Source organism: Ailuropoda melanoleuca, chromosome 8 (assembly GCF_002007445.2).
Source record: "Ailuropoda melanoleuca isolate Jingjing chromosome 8, ASM200744v2, whole genome shotgun sequence".
NCBI lineage: Eukaryota > Metazoa > Chordata > Mammalia > Carnivora > Ursidae > Ailuropoda > Ailuropoda melanoleuca.
This window is the reverse complement of record NC_048225.1, coordinates 65,654,659-65,672,379: the sequence shown is the minus strand read 5'-3', so window position 1 is coordinate 65,672,379 and position 17,721 is coordinate 65,654,659. Positions and strand designations below refer to the sequence as shown.

The following is a 17,721-nucleotide window of genomic DNA, read 5'->3' as shown; positions in this document are numbered from 1 at the left end:
GGTAGGGGAAGAAAGGGATAAAAAAAGGGGGGTAATCAGAAGGGGGAATGAAGCATGAGAGACTATGGACTATGGGAAACAAACTGAAGACTTCAGAGGGGAGGGGGTGGGGGAATGGGATAGACTGGTGATGGGTAGTAAGGAGGGCACGTATTGCATGGTGCACTGGGTGTTATACGCAACTAATGAAGCATCAAACTTTACATCGGAATCCAGGGATATACTGTATGGTGACTAACATAATATAATAAAAAATCATTAAAAAAAAAAAAAAAGCTCCCAACGTTAAAATCAAGTTCTCACACTTTGCTTCGGGTAAAGTGCAATGAGGAGAAACTGAGGAAAGAAAGAATTCACGTCAGAATAATGAGGGACTCTACATGAAATAGGAGAAGACAACGTTTCTGAGGACCTGCTTCTGTAGCTGCCCCGAGGTCAGGGCATGGACCCTCAAGGTGGAAGGATAGAGACCCCGACCCCTACTTCTATTTTGAGTCTTCTGATGAACTGGGGTGGTTCCAACTGAGGTCTACTGGCAGGAAAGAAGGTAAGGATCCCAGAGAGGAGCTTGCCTGAGTGGAAGGCAAGCCTGGCCAACTGACGGCTTGCAAGTGGGCAGAGAGAGAACTAGAAAGCACATTTGGGGGCCTGTGTCCTTCGTGCTGGGCTGGGCGCCGGGGTGAAAAGCTGGTGACGAAGCAGAGGCAGACAAATTTGGATGGCGCGATCAGCAGGAGCCGCTCTAGAAACTGAGGCAATTAAGGGGGAAGGAGAATGTGGAGCTGGGGGACAGCAAAGGCTGCGAGGCCCTTCAGACCATGTGGCAAAAAGAGGATGAGCCAGGACAGGCAGGGGTAAGACCTGTTCCACATACAGGAGCCACGCTGTCGGGCTCCCCTTGCAACCTCTTCCTGCAGCCCTGCCCTCTCCTTTCCCCTCAGCCCTGTCACCTGTGCTGACTCAAACCAGATACACAGGGCCAATCGTGGAGGGAAGCCATTTGTCAACCAAGACAACGGTGGTAAGTAACACAGAACGTGTCAGAGGGCCAGCCACATGTACTGGGTGATATAACGTGTGGCTAACAGTATCGTGGAGCTGGTTCTCTTCACCCTCGAGGAACGCAGAGGCCATGGTGAGCCTGCCCTCCTACGCCCCCAATTCCCACAACCCCTCCCACTTATTAAATCCAGAAACCCGGATGTCCTCCTTGACACCTCTGTCTCTTCCCTCCCCTCCTCATAAAATCCTCCATCAAATCTTGCCAGGGTCACACGTAAAGTTCTCCCAAATCTGTCCACCTGGCTCCCTGGCCACCCATGTGCCCCTCCAAGCTGTCCCTTCTTTCCGCCAGGCTCTGGAGAGCCTCTCCGCGCCTACCCGACAGGCCCTTTCCAAATGCATTCCCAATGCTGCAGCCAGAGAAAGCCGCCAGGAGGCAGACGGGCCCTGTCACTGCACCCCTCTCCCAGGAGCAGAAAACCTTTCAGGGCTCCCTTTTGTTTAGGATGAAGACTGATTCCTTCGAATGCCGAGTACCCTGCTTGGGTCTGCGTCCCTGCAGCCTCAGCCACTGCCCCCACATGTGGGTCCTGCTCCCTCATTCTCTCCGGCCACGGCCTTGTGCATGACCCCACTGCCTGGGATGCCCCACCTCGCTTCTGCCCAGTGGGAGCCTCTCATGGGACGTGTGCCCTTCCTGCACCAGGCTTATCGGGTCTTGATCCCTGGGTTAGTACCGCTCTCCCCGTGGGGCCCAGCTCTTCCCTCCCGCCTGCCTTGTTCCTGTGACTCTAGGATGGGAGCGGAAGAGGAGACCCTTAGACTGCAGACCCCCTATGAGGGGAGGAACAGGTGACCATGGCAAAGGGGTGCCCGAGGCTGGCTGGGGAAGGTAGCGGTAGCAGGTGCTTGTGACTCACCTTAGGGTTATTCTCAGGAAAATCCTATAAGGGAGGAAGGAAAGCAAGGTAGGTACAGGGAAAGGGAGCATCAAGCAAGGAGGTGGTCTCAGGTCAGGTCTAACTGAGGTGAAGGGTATGCTCTCAGGTAAGGTCTAACTCAGGCGAAGATGGGGCCTTAGGTCAGATCTAACTGAGGTGAAGATGGGATCTCAGGTCAGGTCCAACTCAGGCAAAGATGGCGTCTCAGGTAAGATCTAACTCAGGTGAAGATGGGATCTCAGGTCAAGTCTAACTGAGGTGAAGATGGGGTCTCAGGTAAGGACTAACTCAGGCGAAGATGGGATCTCAGGTCAAGTCTAACTGAGGTGAAGATGGGATCTCAGGTCAGGTCCAACTCAGGCAAAGATGGCGTCTCAGGTAAGGTCTAACTCAGGCGAAGATGGGATCTCAGGTCAAGTCTAACTGAGGTGAAGATGGGGTCTCAGGTAAGGACTAACTCGGGTGAAGGGATCTCAGGTCAGGTCTAACTCAGGCAAAGATGGCATCTCAGGTAAGGTCTAACTCAGGTGAAGATAGGATCTCAGGTCAAGTCTAACTGAGGTGAAGATGGGATCTCAGGTAAGGACTAACTCAGGTGAAGATGGGACCTCAGGTCAGGTCTAACTGAGATGAAGATGGGATCTCAGGTAAGGACTAACTCAGGTGAAGATGGGATCTCAGATCAGGTCCAACTCAGGTGAAGATGGGATCTCAGGTCAGGTCCAACTCAGGTGAAGATGGGATCTCAGGTAAGGTCTAACTCATGCGTAAATGTGATCTCAGGTCAAGTCTAACTCAGGTGAAGATGGGGTCTGAGGTAGGAACTGACTCAGGTGAAGAATGTGATCTTAGGTAATTAGTCACATGAAGGGCACAGTCTCAGGTAAGGTCTGATTCGGGTGAAGATAGGATCTCAGGTAAAGCCTAACAGGTGAAGAATGGGATCTTAGGTAAATTCTAGCTCGGGTGAAGATAGGATCTCTGATAGTTTAACTCAAGTGAAGAATGCAATCTAAAACAAAGTCTAAGTTGGGCAAAGGGTGTGGCCTTAGATAAGGTCTGACTCAGGTGAAGATGGGATCTCAGGTAAGGACTAACTCAGGTGAAGATGGTGTCTCAGGAAAGGAGTAGCTCAGGTGAAGATGGGATCTCAGGTAAGGACTAACTCAGGTGAAGATGGGTTCTCAGGGAAGGAGTAGCTCAGGTGAGGGGAGTGGTCTCAGGTACAGGCTGATGGAGGAGTGCTCTGGGACATAACTGACCTGAGGCCAGAGCCAACCTCTGCACCGTCCTCCCAGTCAGTCGGTGTCTGGAGCTGCCCCTTCCTGGGGGGAGGGGGGAAGAGGGTTCAGGGAGGCAAAGCAGCCGCTGTGGGCTGTCGGCGGGCCCTGGGCAGCTGGGAGGCGGGCCTGGGCGGCACCACAGCCTCCAGACCAGAGAGGCAGCCAAGATTTCTTGTCCGAAGCACGTGCATGGAAGAATTCGGATGATAAAAGGAAAGCGAAGAACAAGCCTGCCTGGAGGTAGAAGGCGTTACACTGAATTCCTCTTTCTTCTTCTTTTTTAGCCTCCCCCGGTCTGCAGCACAGCCTAGAGTCAGAATAGAGTGAGGGACACGAAGAAGCACGGGGTCCTCCTGGTTGTGACAAGGTGACAGCCACGCCCACTCCAGCGTCCCCGAGGTGGCTTCGGTGTCCTCCCCTCGTTTCTCCCGTGGTGGCCTGGGCCTTCGTTCCTGTTCCCGTCCACGCCACGTCCGTCCCTTCCGTCCTCTGGCTACTCTCTGAGCTGCCAGCGCCTCCCCGTGGGGTGTTTTCCGCACTGACCCGCTGTGGGATCCGTCTCTGTGGCTGCGGCCGAGAGTCCCTGAGAAGCCGCACGCAGTCCGCAGCCCCGTTCAAATTCATGTCACCAAGACGGACTGACTCCGCATCTGCTAGATGCAGGTCCCATGGGAAACACTGGGGATACGTAGACCTGGCATTTGCAGGCTTGGCCGCAGGGGAGCGTTCCGCAGGCTTCTGGAGCCCTGAGGGCAGGGAGGGCCCGCGTTTGTGGACCCCCGACGTTGCGGAGCAAGCCTTGGGGTGACAGAGCAGGCTTCCAGAAGACGCAGGGTCACCCGGGTGGAGGTGGGTACCGCCAGTCCCCCCCTGCGGAGGGGGTGTGACTCTAAGCCTTTGCCATCCATCTCCCAGGGAGGAACGTCTCCAAAGCTCCCCCCCCTAACAAGGGGGAGCCATTTCTTCGAGAACTCCTAATTTTTTGCTCTCCTTCGGACTCCGGACCCCGGCGGCCAAGTACGCACCACCCCTGCGGTCGGCCCGGCTCATCCGGCCCCGGGCGAGCTTCACGCTGTGGAGAATGAACGATTTCTCCCGCAGCGCGGCTGGGCCTCCTCTGTCTGTGCCTGTTCTCCGAGTCCCGCACGAACAGGCGGCCCGGAAGCGCCTCCACAGTGCCCTCTGGGGGCCGCGGGTGGAACGACAGGCATTCCCGAAAGGTTGCGGGATGAATGACTCCAGCCAGCCAGAGTCCCAGGGTACGATGCCAAGTAGGTGATTAGGACTCTCTCCCCACAGTGTATACACAACATCATTCACTCTGAGACCCAGTGAAAGTTATGTGTGCACTTCACATGCTTTAGGGGTAATCGGCCCAGAGGCCTTCTGCCTTTAATGGTCTCTCTCCACTACCTTTCCCTACATTCACCCCCCTGGGCCATTAGTCCCACCCATTCAGGATGGAACAATGTTGAGTCTTACTGGAAGGGTCGGGGCGAGATGTCACCATGGTTAAAGCACCCCACCGAGTGGCAGGGGAAATCCTGGCCCTATACCTCTCTACCTAGAGATGTAGTCCCCTACCCTGCTGTGGAGAATATACCTCTATGCTCACAGAGTTAGCCACATAAGAAGTCCCTTCTCCCACATAAGTCCACAGGCCCATTAAAGTTCATGCCATAAATGTTTCTTCTGCATTTACTAGATGGCAGGTACCATGGGAAGCACTGGTGATACAATGTGGCATTTGCAGGCTTGGGGGGAGGACGCATGGGTCCACTGAATGGGCACGGATGTCATCAAACCATGATATTTGCCGAGAGGGAACCGTACATTCCAGACTAGCTAGCAGAAGGACAGGGGTCCAGGAAGGTTTCTCCAAAGAGGTGAGGTTTGAGCTGCCCTCCGAGGGGGGAGGCAAGGAAGTCGATGCGTGATGGCAGGGACAGTCAGGCAGAATCCTGAAGGCAAGAACGAGCTGGTCTTGAATGGGGGATGTATTGACGAGAGGCCGAGGGGGAGGGGCCCCATTGAGCGCCCACCTGACCTCGTCTCCATCCTCACAGCAAGTTGCTGTGGATGATTGAGGGAAAGAAAGCGAATATTTAGAGAGGAGGCTAGGCAAAAGGGAGATGTGGATGAGGCGAGAAGCGGAAGCGGGGAGAAATGGGTGGATTTTGGGAGTATTTAGGACTTGGAATTGGAGGACTGGATAACGGGGTGGCGAGTAGCCCCGCCATTCTGGCGTGCTCCCCTCCCTCTGTCGCTCGCACTTACCACAAACGACCTGCTACTGTCTCTCCCATCCTGAACCACAATGTCAGCAAGGTTGGGTACCTTGTCTTAACGCTTCCCACGTTGGGGTGCACCATTATTGCATGCTTGGCGCGTCTCTGTTCCAGAAGGGAGCCTCTGCAGTTCCGAAGTCCGCCGGCGGGTGGCAGCACACGCACACCAGCCGGTCACTTCCACCTCCCACGCCCTCCCCACGCCCCCACCCCCACCGGCACTTTGTTTCCTGCAGCCTTGGCTTTTGAGCCCCTGCGGACGTTTTCCCCCATGCCCGATTCCCAGAGAAGACTTCTTTCCGCAGCCTTTCTGAGCTGCCTCCGTGGAGGGTGTGACTTCACCGGGGAACTTTTCCTGTGAGGCCAGGGCCGTGGTTTTACGGAGGCTTCGTGGTCTCCATTCCCCGCCTTCCACAGAGCACTCAGGGGAAGCCGATGGGCCAAGTCCGATGGTTTTCTCCTCCTGGTGCTGCAGCCAGGGCATCCCAGGCCGCGTCTACGCGAGCCTTCCCAGGCAAGTCAGGGGCAGGTGGCAAAGCCCAAGCCGGGAATGCCTCACCCGAGCAGGTTTGGGTCTAGGAAAGGGGATTTAGGGTGAGCATGGTCAGAGGGGAAGCCAGGTGCTGAAAGGCGGTGGGAGGGGGGAGCAGGCTCAAAGTACCCCTGGAGGATGGGACCGAGGGGCAGGACTGAATCCACCTTCCTGGGTGCGGAAGGAGGAGGGGTGTTGAGGCAGATGAAAAGTACAGGAACAAAGACCTAGAGAGGGACACAGGAAGTTGAAGGTCAGTTTAGGGGACACATTGCCAGGGGGGAAGGAGGGTTTTAATCACCTCCATTTTGACCTCCGTTTGTACTTTCTAACTGATCTTCTCTCCAGCTTCTCTCTTAACTCAGGCAAACACCCCCCGATGGGAACTACTAGTACCCTCCAAAGCAATAGGGACTGCCCTGTGCGAGGCAAGGGCCGGTGTGACCACCCCAAGACGATGGATTTGACCTTCACTGCCTACCTGCACAGACCCACTGACTTTTGTCCCACATTTTCCTTATATAACCTAGATGCGTTTTCAGTACTTTGGAGACTGTCTTTCAGACGCTAGTCTGCTGTCTTCCCAGTGTTGGCCTTGCTAAAATAAATTCCCTTTCACCATTCTGTTTCACTCCACTCTCTGTCTTTGATTTTTGTCCACAGGGAGTAGCTGAACCTGGTCTGTCTGGGACCCCGGAGCCAGGTGCTCTCACCCCAGCACCCTAGCTATACGGGATCACAGGTCAGAATCCAGAACTATCTTACCCAATGCTGGGGACTGGTTTCTATAGACTAGCAGAAAGGTCTGGGGCCATATGTGACATCAGGACTCCGTCCACCGTTGTTCAGAGCCTTTGTCACTGAGGAAACACGGCGTGAAAGGCTTCACTGTGTAGGAGAAACAGCAAGGGCCCCCAACCCCACTGGTGCTGTTCTCTGCCAAACGCTCACCGCTCACCGTCTGACCCTGTTTAACCTCCCCTCGCTTGTTCCCACCCCTCCTGCTGCTACTCCTTACCTCTTCGGACCTCTTGATCTTCAGACAGAGTAGAATGGTGGTTGCTGGGGGCTGGGCGGGGGGCGGAATGGGGAGCTGTTGTTCAACAGGTACAAAGTTTCAGGCTTGCGAGACCAAAGGGCTCTGGAGACGGATGGTGGGGATGCTTGCACAACAGTGCGAACGTGCTTCATGACACTGAGCTGTGCACTCAAACAAGCAAACAAACCCCAAATGGTTCTGATGGTAAATTTATGTTAAATGTATTTTATCACATTGGGGATAAAAAAAGGCATTTGAGCCATAGATGGTGATTCAGGAAGTTTTAGACCGTATCAATGGCCTCTGAATCCAAGCTCTCACCTGGAGAGAGGACGGAGAGGGAAACAGATGCAGGATTGGCAGAGGAGAAGTGGGACGCAGAGGGGCGCAGGCAGTAGCAGCAGTCAGACCCTTAGGAGGGAAAAGCAGGAAGGCGTGGGATGTGGACGTGGAGGCAGGAGCGCAGGTCTCAGGGTCAGAGGCTGCAGAGACGCCAGGAATCAGAGGGACTCAAGGCCTTTTCGGAGGCAGGTGCAGGGGAGGGTGGGGTGCGGGCTGCGGGGGCTGAGGGAGCAGAGCCAAGTGCAGCTTCTGGATACTTGGCTATGCGTGGAGGGCAGAGAGGTGGGAACCACACAGAGCCCGCGGCAGCCCTCTGTTGATGACAAGATCACCGGCTTTGCGACTTGCTGCGATTTCCCGCTCCCTCGGCATCCTCCTGCGTCTGGCCGATTCCACAGCCTCACGGCCCACCGGCCGGAGCCACTCTGACTTAAGGGGCTGGAATTCTAGCTGCTGCCCCATACTCTCAAGAGTGGGGTTGTCTCCCGACGCTTGCCCACCTGCAGACGACTCCAGCAAGGTCAAGGCTTTGGGATCGCCAGGCTCAAGAGGCTGGATCGCGTGGCAGTCTCCGTGGCCGTGCTGCATCTCTCCTGCTTTTCTCGAGCTGTGCCTCTGACACACACAACTTGGTTTCATTCCCACACATCCTCTGAGACTCAGTTCAGGCTTCCCTCCAGAAAGCCTTCCTTCCGGCGAAGAAAGATGGGGCGAAATTGTCTAGTGAGTGAGAGGACAGGGAATCCACCCTCGGGAAGCAGTACTTATTGGATGTTTGCGAGCACACCAGGTGGGATGGTTGTGCAAAGAGAAGGACCCTCTCCTCGAAGAACGTGCGCCTGGCGGCTCCTGTCACATCCTTCGTGTTCGGAAGACGAACAGTAGTTACGTTTGGCCTCAGTGCTCTCAAAATGATCCGTTCATCCTTGAGGCTGCACGTCAAGCACGACACATCTTGTGCAGTGGATGAGTGAGCCTTTGTTACAGGACTTACGGTACGATTTTCTAGTTTGCATGTGTGATTTCTCTCCTCTAGATTGTGAGCTCCTGGAAGTCAGGGACCGGGTCTCACTCACGGTCGTCATCAGAGAGCACAGAGCTTTACACATAGTAAGTACCAAGAAATGTTTATCAGCTGGAAGAATTTCTAATCGACATAAGGACAGTGCACACACGTCCACCCACATGTGTATTCTAAACTCACTTCCCCCCGCCCCCATATTATTTTTTCCATAGGAAACCAGGTGAAAAACCCATTTCTTGTTATTGGTTTTTAATGGGCCTGAATGCTTCTGCAGGCTTCCTCGGCACGGTGCTCTGGCAGCCACGAATGGGCTCCCAGTGCCTCTGAGGAGGTTGTGAGGGATCTGGGAAGAAGTACAACCAGGGGGCGTGTGTGTGGTGGGTGGGGCAGCGGACGGTCATCATAAAGCCTGAGACCGTGAGGGCGGGCAGCGTTGCTCTGAGAAGCGGGGCGCCGGTTGATCGAAACCCAGCTGTGCACCTGCTGGGGGTGGGGGTGCGGGAAGATTTGCTGCCCAGCTGAGCTGCGTGCTTAACTTTATTAAATCTGCCAATGAGTATATCCATTTTACCATTAGGTACACAAAAAGGGATGCGCCCGGTGGCCCAGTGGGTATCTGGTCTAGGCACCCCCGCCCTCTTGCGCGGACCAAAGAACTCCCCTGCCTGCCTCTGACTTTGCTCTGCCTGCCGGGGGAAACGGGTTTCTCTAAGCAAGGATGAGGTTCTTGGAAGAGGTTGAGTGGGAGGATGCGTATTTTAATATGTATTTTTTGCCTCTAGAGGTGGAATGAGCTTATCAAGGAAGAGAAGGCAGGTCCTCAGTGCCACAGGTGATTTTGTTTCAGATGTTCTCCATGTTGCTGGGAAGCTGGGTCACAGCAAAGATGACAGCCCCTCACACCTGCTCCTCAGCCAGCTCAGCCCCCCCACAAGGCTTTGTCCTCTTTGGTGACCAGCCTTCTTGCCTTGACTGCCCCACCCTCCCCCCCTACCCCCGCCTCGGGAACAAGCACCAGTGGCCCATGAACCTGACATCAGCATGCATTCTTACTGCCTCCGGGGTTTGTGGGTGACACCAAACACGGTTCAAGGGCAGAGCCACAGAGGGGAGCGTCCTTGGTGGTGGTTTTCACTTCTGGGCTTCCTGCCTCTGGCACCGACTGCACAAACAGGGATGGAAAAGCCTTCCACTTTAATGAGCCATAGCCTGCTTTTCCTTGGACTAGCCTCATTTCTTTCCTGCTCTTTATGGAGGGAGTGGGAGGGTTGTTCAAAAGCACGTTGTGTTTATTCCCGAGGAAAAGAGCTGGCTTCCTCTTCAGCCCTTTTTCTGCTCTTTGTTACTCGTAAATTCCAAGGCTCCAGCCACCAGCTAGGCAAATTTACAAGTTATTATTAGCAGCTATGTGGAAACCTCACAGTGGAAATGTTTTCTGATAAAAGCACCGAGGACATCCTTTGTTAAAAACTATTTCAGAAAAACTTCCTTGCTTCGCCCTGTTCCAGCTGCTCTCTGTTCTCCCAGATCATTTGCAGTCGCTTTACAGCTTGAATGGGCCTTTTAATAGTCGTTCGTTCTAGGTAGTGGGAAGGTGAGTTTTAAAGCAGTAATTAGACGTTTCTGTAACTTTATCAGAAAAAAAAAAAAAAAGACAAGCCCTAAAACCCGTTGCTTTCCGTCCTCTTCCCGAGGTGATGTTGGCTCTGCTGCTGTCTCAGTCCCCAGGACGGTGAGCAGGGCCACGCGATTTCCTCTGAGCACAGGGAGATCTCCGTGTTCCAGTTCTCCCACCTAACAACTGTGCTTGCCAACCATTCTTGCTGGACCTGGACGCGAACCACTGATGCTGAAGATTACACAACAAAATAAGGAGATTGAGTGTCCCCGGGGACGTCTCTGCTGGGCTCCACCGCGGGGTGACTAGCATTGCTCCAGGGGCTGTTCCCAGGGAGAGGAAGCAGGCTCAGGAGGTGGACAGAACCTACTAGAGCTGCCAGGGTGTATGGGCCAACATGACACATTGCTTGATACTGAGGGAGCTGAGGACACCGGGGCCAAAGTGTTGATCCCAGAGCTTCAGGTTCTAGTTAGACCCAACCTCACCTTCCATCTGTTGACCAACCAACAGCATCCTTCAGGTCGTGGTTCTCAAGCTTACGTCTGCAGCAGAAGCCCCTGGAGAATGGGTTAAAACACAGACTTCGGTACCTACCCCCAGAGTTTCCCACTCAGTAGGACTAGCGTCAGGTGTCAGGCTGGACAATTTGCATTTCTCTCTCTCTTTCTTTAGATTTATTTATTTATTAGAGAGAGAGAGAGAGTGCACAACAGGGAGGGGCAGGGGGAGAGGGAGAAGCAGACTCCCCGCTGAGCAGGGAGCCTGATGCCGGGCTCAATCCCAGGACCCTGAGATCACGACCTGAGCCGAAGGCAGAGGCTTAACGACTGAGCCACCCAGGTGCCCCGAGAATCTGCATTTCTAGTAAGTTCCTAGGTGATGCTGCTGCTGGTTGGGGTCAACACTTAGAAAATCACAAATTTAGGGGCGCTTGGGTGGTGCAGTCAGTTAAGCGACTGACTCTTGGTTTTGGCTCAGGTCGTGATCTCAGAGCCATGAGATCGAGCCCCAAGTCGAGCTTCTTGCTCAGCGGGGAGTCTGCTTGAGATTCTCTCCTTTGGCCCCTCCTGTTTGTGCACACAAGCTCCCTCTCTCTCTCAAATAAATAAATAAATCCAAAACAAAAAAAGAGAGAGAGAGAAAGAAAAAGAAAATCACGGGTTTAGAAGATGTGCCTGGTAGTTTTGTTGTATCCGTGTGCTGGGAGGAGGAAGTGTGGTAATTTTGTAGTTCTGCGCTTCTAGGTATGTTTATAACCTAACAGCGCACCCAGGGTGCCTGGGAGGCTCAGTCTGCTAAGCGTCTGCCTTCAGCTCAGATCATGATCTCAGGGTCCTGGGATCGAGTCCCACATTGGGCTCCCTGCTCAGCAGGGAGCCTGCTTCTCCTGCCTCTGCTGCTCCCCCTTCCTCTGTTCACTCTCTCTCTCTGTCAAATAAATAAACAGAATCTTTAAAAAACAAAACAAAGCAAAACAAAAGCAACCTAACAGCATACCTCTCTACCACTCTGTGCTCCAAAAGCTGGGGAGGGGTGCTGTTTGGGAAAGGGCACATCAGCGTGGACCTCACCCCAGAAGGTATTTCCTCTGGTCTAACGGTGACCCCTGCCCCCTTCCCTGGTTGTAAGTTAGCTTGCAAGTTGCATTTCTAGGTTGTTGTAAGTTCGCTAATGGTATTTCTCAGAATGGCTCAGCATAGCTGGTATTTGAAGCCAAGTTTCGGGGTACCCTAATTCTACCTACCCATCATGTCCTACCCATCATGTTTGCTGTTCCCGTGGCCCTTTATTCCCCTCAAGCTGGTCGAGTGTCTGGATGTCATTGGTCTATGCCAACCACTCAGCCCCGTGGAGCCCCAGGGGTTTGGCAGCAAGCCTCCGTGCCCTGCAGACCAGCTAGTTGTATCTAGGAATTCTCGGGGTTCCAGCTGTCTTCCGATGTGATTTAGAGTTGAGTTATTGGTGACACAAATGGAATTACTCAGGAAGTGGAAAAATCCTTGATATGTGTGTCCTGTGTGTTAGGAGACGGGGGAGAGCATGGGGAGGGGGAGGGGCAGTCTTCGTTTCCATCGCTCAGTAAATTTCCCCCAATCTCCGCTTCCAACATTTGGCACTGGGAGGAAAACCCATAATCTAAAATCTTGATCAGCAGGAGCAGAGGGCAAAGGGTTGGTAATATATCAGCGTTTTCTTGTATAGCAATGGAACTTGATTTGTGCCGTGGGACTTTATTTTTAGAGCAGTGGACAGTGTCTCCGTGGGGTTATGGTTGAGATTTTTGTACTCCTTTATGTAAGATAATAATTCATTATACACATACTGTATTGTACAAACCCTTCTGTTGTTTCCAAATTCTCATATACAGAAAAGTTTAAACAACAACTCTCTTAAAGGGCACTCCTCTCTTACCCCTGCACATTTCGGGAGTGTTTTAGAAATCTGCCTGTCCTCAGTGACGCTTACACAATCTTTTTTCAGATAGTCAAATTAGAGACTTGATGACTTTCCTTTCTGTGAACTACGGGGGCCGTCTGGTGACTTCTCTGGAGAGACAGAGAAATACATTATAACTATTTGCCATGAAAAAAACCCTTGAGAGTCATCAGTTCCACATTTGTGTTTTAATACACCTTGCCACTAGATGGCAGTATAGTAATGGACAGGACAATCTGGGGTGTCTCTTCACCCATTTTAAATACGCTCAGAGTCCTAAACCGGTCTAGGAGAATCATCAGGTCTCATCAGCCCCAGCAGGGTGGACTGGGGCCCAGTACCTCCATCCTAAGCAAGACTCCAATGAGCTTACTAGTGGTTGCAGGAAACCCTTTTACCTCCAGATCTGGAATAATTACCATGCATTTATTTTTTTTTAATATATATATTTTTTTATTTGAGAGAAAGAGCACAAGCAGGGGGAGCTGGCGCAAGCAGAGGGAGAAGCAGGCCCCCCCGCCTAGCAGTGAGCCCGATGTGGGGCTGGATCCCAGGACCCAGGGATCATGACCTTAACCGAAGGCAGAGGCTTCACTGACTGAGCTCCCCAGGCTCAGAACAGCTTTGGGCTTTGTTACTTTTTAATATTTGGATGTCAGAATGTATAATTTATCACTACTCCCTGACAGAGCTGCTGTGTATCCAACATTCAAATACAAATGTGTATCTTTCCATTAGAATTTCGTCTCCCCTTCCTCACGTCTATGCTCTCCTTCGTTGAGGTTTAAAAAGTGAGCAAGGCTAGTGGTTGGCAGCTTCTCTCCCACATGACGTGTGACCCGAAAAGGAAGCAATGGCTTTTCTGGGCTTCCGTCCCTCCTCGGGATTAACAATCCACTGCTCTCTGATATTGCTGTCTTCCTTCTGCCCTGACTCTGAGGGTGTTGTTGTCAGGGATTCCGTGCCCCAAGAGGGCAAAAGAAAACCAGGTCAAGGGGACTTACATGGACATTTAAACATTTTGAAGAATGGCAAGTCTGGCTTAATTTCTCATATACTTGAGACCCTCCAACAGGACTAGAAAGCTAATGGGGCCCTCCATGGCTGGTAGAAGACAAGAGCTATTTCTGTAGAAATAGTCAGTCTGAGAAGAAAACAAAATCCACAGCAATAGAGAAAATGGAGCAGATTTGCCGTGTGGACGTTTTCCCACCTTAGGAACCAGGGTGTCAGATGGAATCTCACATGGGCCCCGGGGCTGTAGATGTGCAGACACCACTCACCTGTTTGGGCTCTGCCTCCTCCCCGCAGCACGTTCAGGCTCCTTTAGGAGGCTGGCCCTGCCAAGCTCATTCACTGGGTCACTGCTGCGGCCTGTGTCACTGTTCAGCGACAGGCTTTCCTCTGTCCCCATGGCCCCTCCAGGGAGCACCATAATTGTCACCATCAGGAACTGGCCCTCCACACCCTGAGCCTGGGATGCTCACCCGCCCTGGCCTATCCTCACCACCCTGGGGTAAGATGCCAAAGCCAGAGGAACAAAATCCTAGCCTGGCCAGCCCCCCACCCTTGCCAGCTCCCAGGAAGGCTTCCGCCATCCCAGATGGCTACTGACGCTCCCTCTGTCCCCTGCTCGTGGGGGGGGCCTTCACTATCCTAGGTTCTGCTGCCTTCAAGGGCCAGAGAGCGGAGCCCAGCTCTGGGGGCACAGAGGCCATGCTGCTTGTGGGGCTGGAGTGGCCTTCCCGGCATCCGGACATCAGGGAGGATCTGCGGGAGTGGAGACTGGTCTAGGGCTGAAAATGGGGCCGCCCTGCCTCCCAGGGCCATTCTAGCCATCCCAGCTTGCGTTCCCACTCTGAAGAACACACACCCACTCCTCTCCCCCATCTGTTAGGAAATCACTTTTCCCAGAAAGCAGGTGCTTCCTCAGGCCCTGAGAACCCTATTGTCCTGACCTTGGGCACATCTCTGGGGCCACTCCCAGGAATATTCCTATGGGAGGCAAAGCCTTCATTCTTCTGCTCTCTTTATCACAGCTCTCCCCGGGAGCCTTATCTTCCAGCCACATCACGTGAAGCCTCCAGATATAGACCATATATAGCAATAAAATTTATTGCATTATAATCGCATGCAGGGGTATGTGGGTAATCAGCTTTGGGTGGGGAGGGAGAGAAAGCTCTAACTTGCAGCATTTGCTCAATTCCATGGTGGAAATACTCTCGCCACCACCAATCTCAAACTACCAGTGTGATATTCCAGAACTTGGAAACTGGGAACAGACACACACCGACTCCAGCCCACCACTGACAGCATGAGTTCCCAGAGCTTCTCCTCTGGTCTTGTTCAAATCTCGACAGGCGGAGGAGGTGAGGAGGTCAGATAGTATTTTTTTTTTTATGGTGTCATAATACTTATTATTGAATATTAAGAATTACAAACTCTGACTTATATTAAAAAATGCAAATTTAAAAATATGCAAAGATGGCTCAGTCGGTTAAGCATCTGCCTTCAGTTCAGATCATGATCCTGGGTCCTGAGATCAAGTCCCACTTTGGGCTCCTTGCTCAGCAGGGAATCTGCTTCTCCCTCTGCCTGACCCTTACCCCCGCTTGTGCTCTCTCTCTCTGACAAATAAATAAATTAAATCTTTACAAAAAATAAAAAAATATGCAGAGGTTTTCCATACCCTATGGGATATGATAAAGGTTTCTGATCTCAAAATTAAAAGAAGCTAAAAGCAAAGTGGGTTCATAACACCATTAATAGGTGAAGGCAAGCCCTGTTTTCATGTAAGGGCCATGTCCTCAGACTGGTATGCTTGGAGGCCTTCTGAGGGCAGACAGGATTACTCCCACCTTATAGACGATGACTATTCTGTGCCCCACACAGGTGGCTGGGTGAACAGTCTATCCATTTGAGGCATGTGCGTTTGTCACACAGACCACATGCAGATTTTCAAAGGAAACGTCCAGAAACTGGTTTTCACAGCTCTTAGAAACCCTCACTCAGGAAGGGATATAGAAGGATCAAGAAAAAGGAGAGGGGGGTTTGTTAAGAAAGTCATGACTACAGTGGCCTCCCCAAAAGGGGTGGGGCTGGGGCTCTTCCCTCCTTCCCCTCACGTCTGGCAAGAGAAGATCCACTCTGAGACCTGCCCCAACGGCTCAGAAAGCTCCTGCAACAGCCTTGGCTGTGGAAAGAGGTAGAAAAAAGAGAAAACAGGGCTTCATTTGAGCAAAAACTACACCCCGCAGAAAGTAGGGACCAACATTGCTGGGCCTCAGGAAGGAGAGAGCAGACCAGCTGACATCCTGAATTTGATCCAAGAGTTGGCTTGAGAGGTGCGGGGATGAGGGAAGCAAGGGGGGGTGGGGGAGGTGACAGGGGGAGAATCTGTGTGGGGGGAGCAGCCGACAGCCTGAGCATGACATCCCGGTGCCTAAATGAGACTAACACGAACAAACAAGCAGACCCAGGAAAGACAGTCAGTTCAACTACGCCCCGTCCTTAGCCTGATAAGAGCCATGCCATCCCCTGACCCCTGCTCCTTCCCACATGCTGGGCACAGGAAGTGCTGTGAAGCCCCACCTTGGAATTAACATTACAGTGTTACTCTGCTGGATTCTTGGCCCAGACACCTCATTCTGAAACAAGACTGTTTTGTAATTTGAATGTCCGTCCATAGAATGGCCTCATACCTCAGAGCCAGCAGAAAAAATTCTGGAGTTCATGGGGCTTTTCACCGAATGGCAGGAGGGAGCTTTCCCTGTGGAATACATTTGGAAGGACCCCCCCCGGGGGGGGAGGGGGCAGACATAAGGCTGCTTTTGGATCGACTCTTGAGGGTGCAATGGGGATTTGGTGTTTGACGGGAGCGGCAGGCCTTGGGGACCAGCCTCATGGGGCAGAGCTCCTTCGGGCGGGCCCTGTGGTAGCAGAGCCATCTGGGAGGAGTGGGGCCAGACCAAGCTGACTCCACGGGAGGGGTTACTTCCATTGATTCTGAATTGTGGTAAAGGCTGAGTTTTAAAATGCAACTTTTAATAAGATGATACGTTTGCAGACAGAGTCACGGCCTGACTCAAAATCCTATGGGACAGATTCCCACTCCCATCTGTGTAGTCTGCGCAAATCTCCTCCCAGCCCCCTCCCTGACTCACCAAGGGTGGGGATTGAACACGCAGCGCCCCCACCCCCCAGCCCAGCCTCTGCAGAAGCCAGCACTCCAACCGACCACACTAACCAAATTTCACCCTGGGATGTGTCCGAGGCAGGCGAGGTGGCCGGGCTTGCAGGCAGGTACTGGTTCCAGGTTGCTGCCTCTGCTCCCGGGGACAAGCGTCCGGCGCCTTAGGGATAGAGTGTGCATCAGAGATGTTAATGGAAAGCTGAATGACCGTGCAGCAAGCGGCCTGAAGCATTGCGCCCGGGGGCAGCTGCAGAGAGATCTTTGTCTTGTCTGCAGCGCTGTGCAAGGGCTGGAATTTTTGCTCCGCTCCAGGCAGTGGGATGTTTGCACAGCGTGTGTGTGTGTGTGTGTGTGTGTGTGTGTGTGTGTGTGTGTGTGTTCTGAGAGCCGCCGCCTCCGCCTCCGCGGGCTGCAGCTGGTGTTGCCGGGGCAGAAGCGCTGAGTCACTGGCTGTGCAGCGGCTCTTACATCACGTTTCATTGTCCTTTCTTCCTTTCGAGGCTTTTAAGGGCTCTTTCAGTGTTTTTGTTTTGCTTTGTGTTTGCCTCGAGCTTATCCCTGGCTGGAAATCGGGGTGTAACAACCGAGAGGCCCCGGGCTTCCGCACAAAGCCGCGCGGATGCCTAGAACGCCCAGCAGCCCAGGTCTGCGGCTCTGAGCGCCCAGCGGCCGAGGCGGCAGGTGCCACGGGCAGGGCGGAGGCGGGGTGGGGGCGCGGGTAGGGGGTCTGAACTGGAGCCGATGAGTTTCGCAGCCCCCTTATTCGTCGTCGTTCGGGCCCTCGTTTTAGCCCAAGTGTAACAGGTGGTGCTAATTATCTGTGCGACATAAATTCTTGGAGAGCTGGCTTCTGCAGAGGGCCCTACGCATTTGTTTAAAGAACTGTTTGACCCAAACAGCTTGTCACTGTATTGAAAAAAAAATTTTGGTTATAAAAATATCTATTTATTATGGAAAAGTTGGGGGCATAAACAGAAAAATTTAAGAGATAAAATTTAAAAAAAAAACAGCTATCCATAAT

At 52.9% G+C, this 17,721-nt stretch overlaps 2 long non-coding RNA genes across 2 annotated transcripts in view; both read right to left on the bottom strand.

The window, feature by feature from the left end:
* LOC117803396 overlaps positions 1-8,512 on the bottom strand; it is a 15,132-nt gene extending 6,620 nt beyond the window's left edge. Inside the window, exons 1-3 of the long non-coding RNA XR_004627229.1 lie at positions 7,065-8,512; positions 6,812-6,906; positions 3,206-6,273 (exon numbers count right to left, since the gene is read on the bottom strand). This is a non-coding gene — a long non-coding RNA (uncharacterized LOC117803396). The remainder of the gene's footprint in view (positions 1-3,205; positions 6,274-6,811; positions 6,907-7,064) is intronic.
* Positions 8,513-9,188: 676 nt separating this feature from the next.
* On the bottom strand, positions 9,189-17,122 carry LOC117803397. Its single transcript, XR_004627230.1, has 2 exons — positions 16,755-17,122; positions 9,189-10,629 (listed from the first exon to the last, which is right to left on the bottom strand). It is a non-coding gene; the product is annotated as an uncharacterized LOC117803397 (long non-coding RNA).
* Between the last annotated feature and the right edge of the window lie 599 nt (positions 17,123-17,721).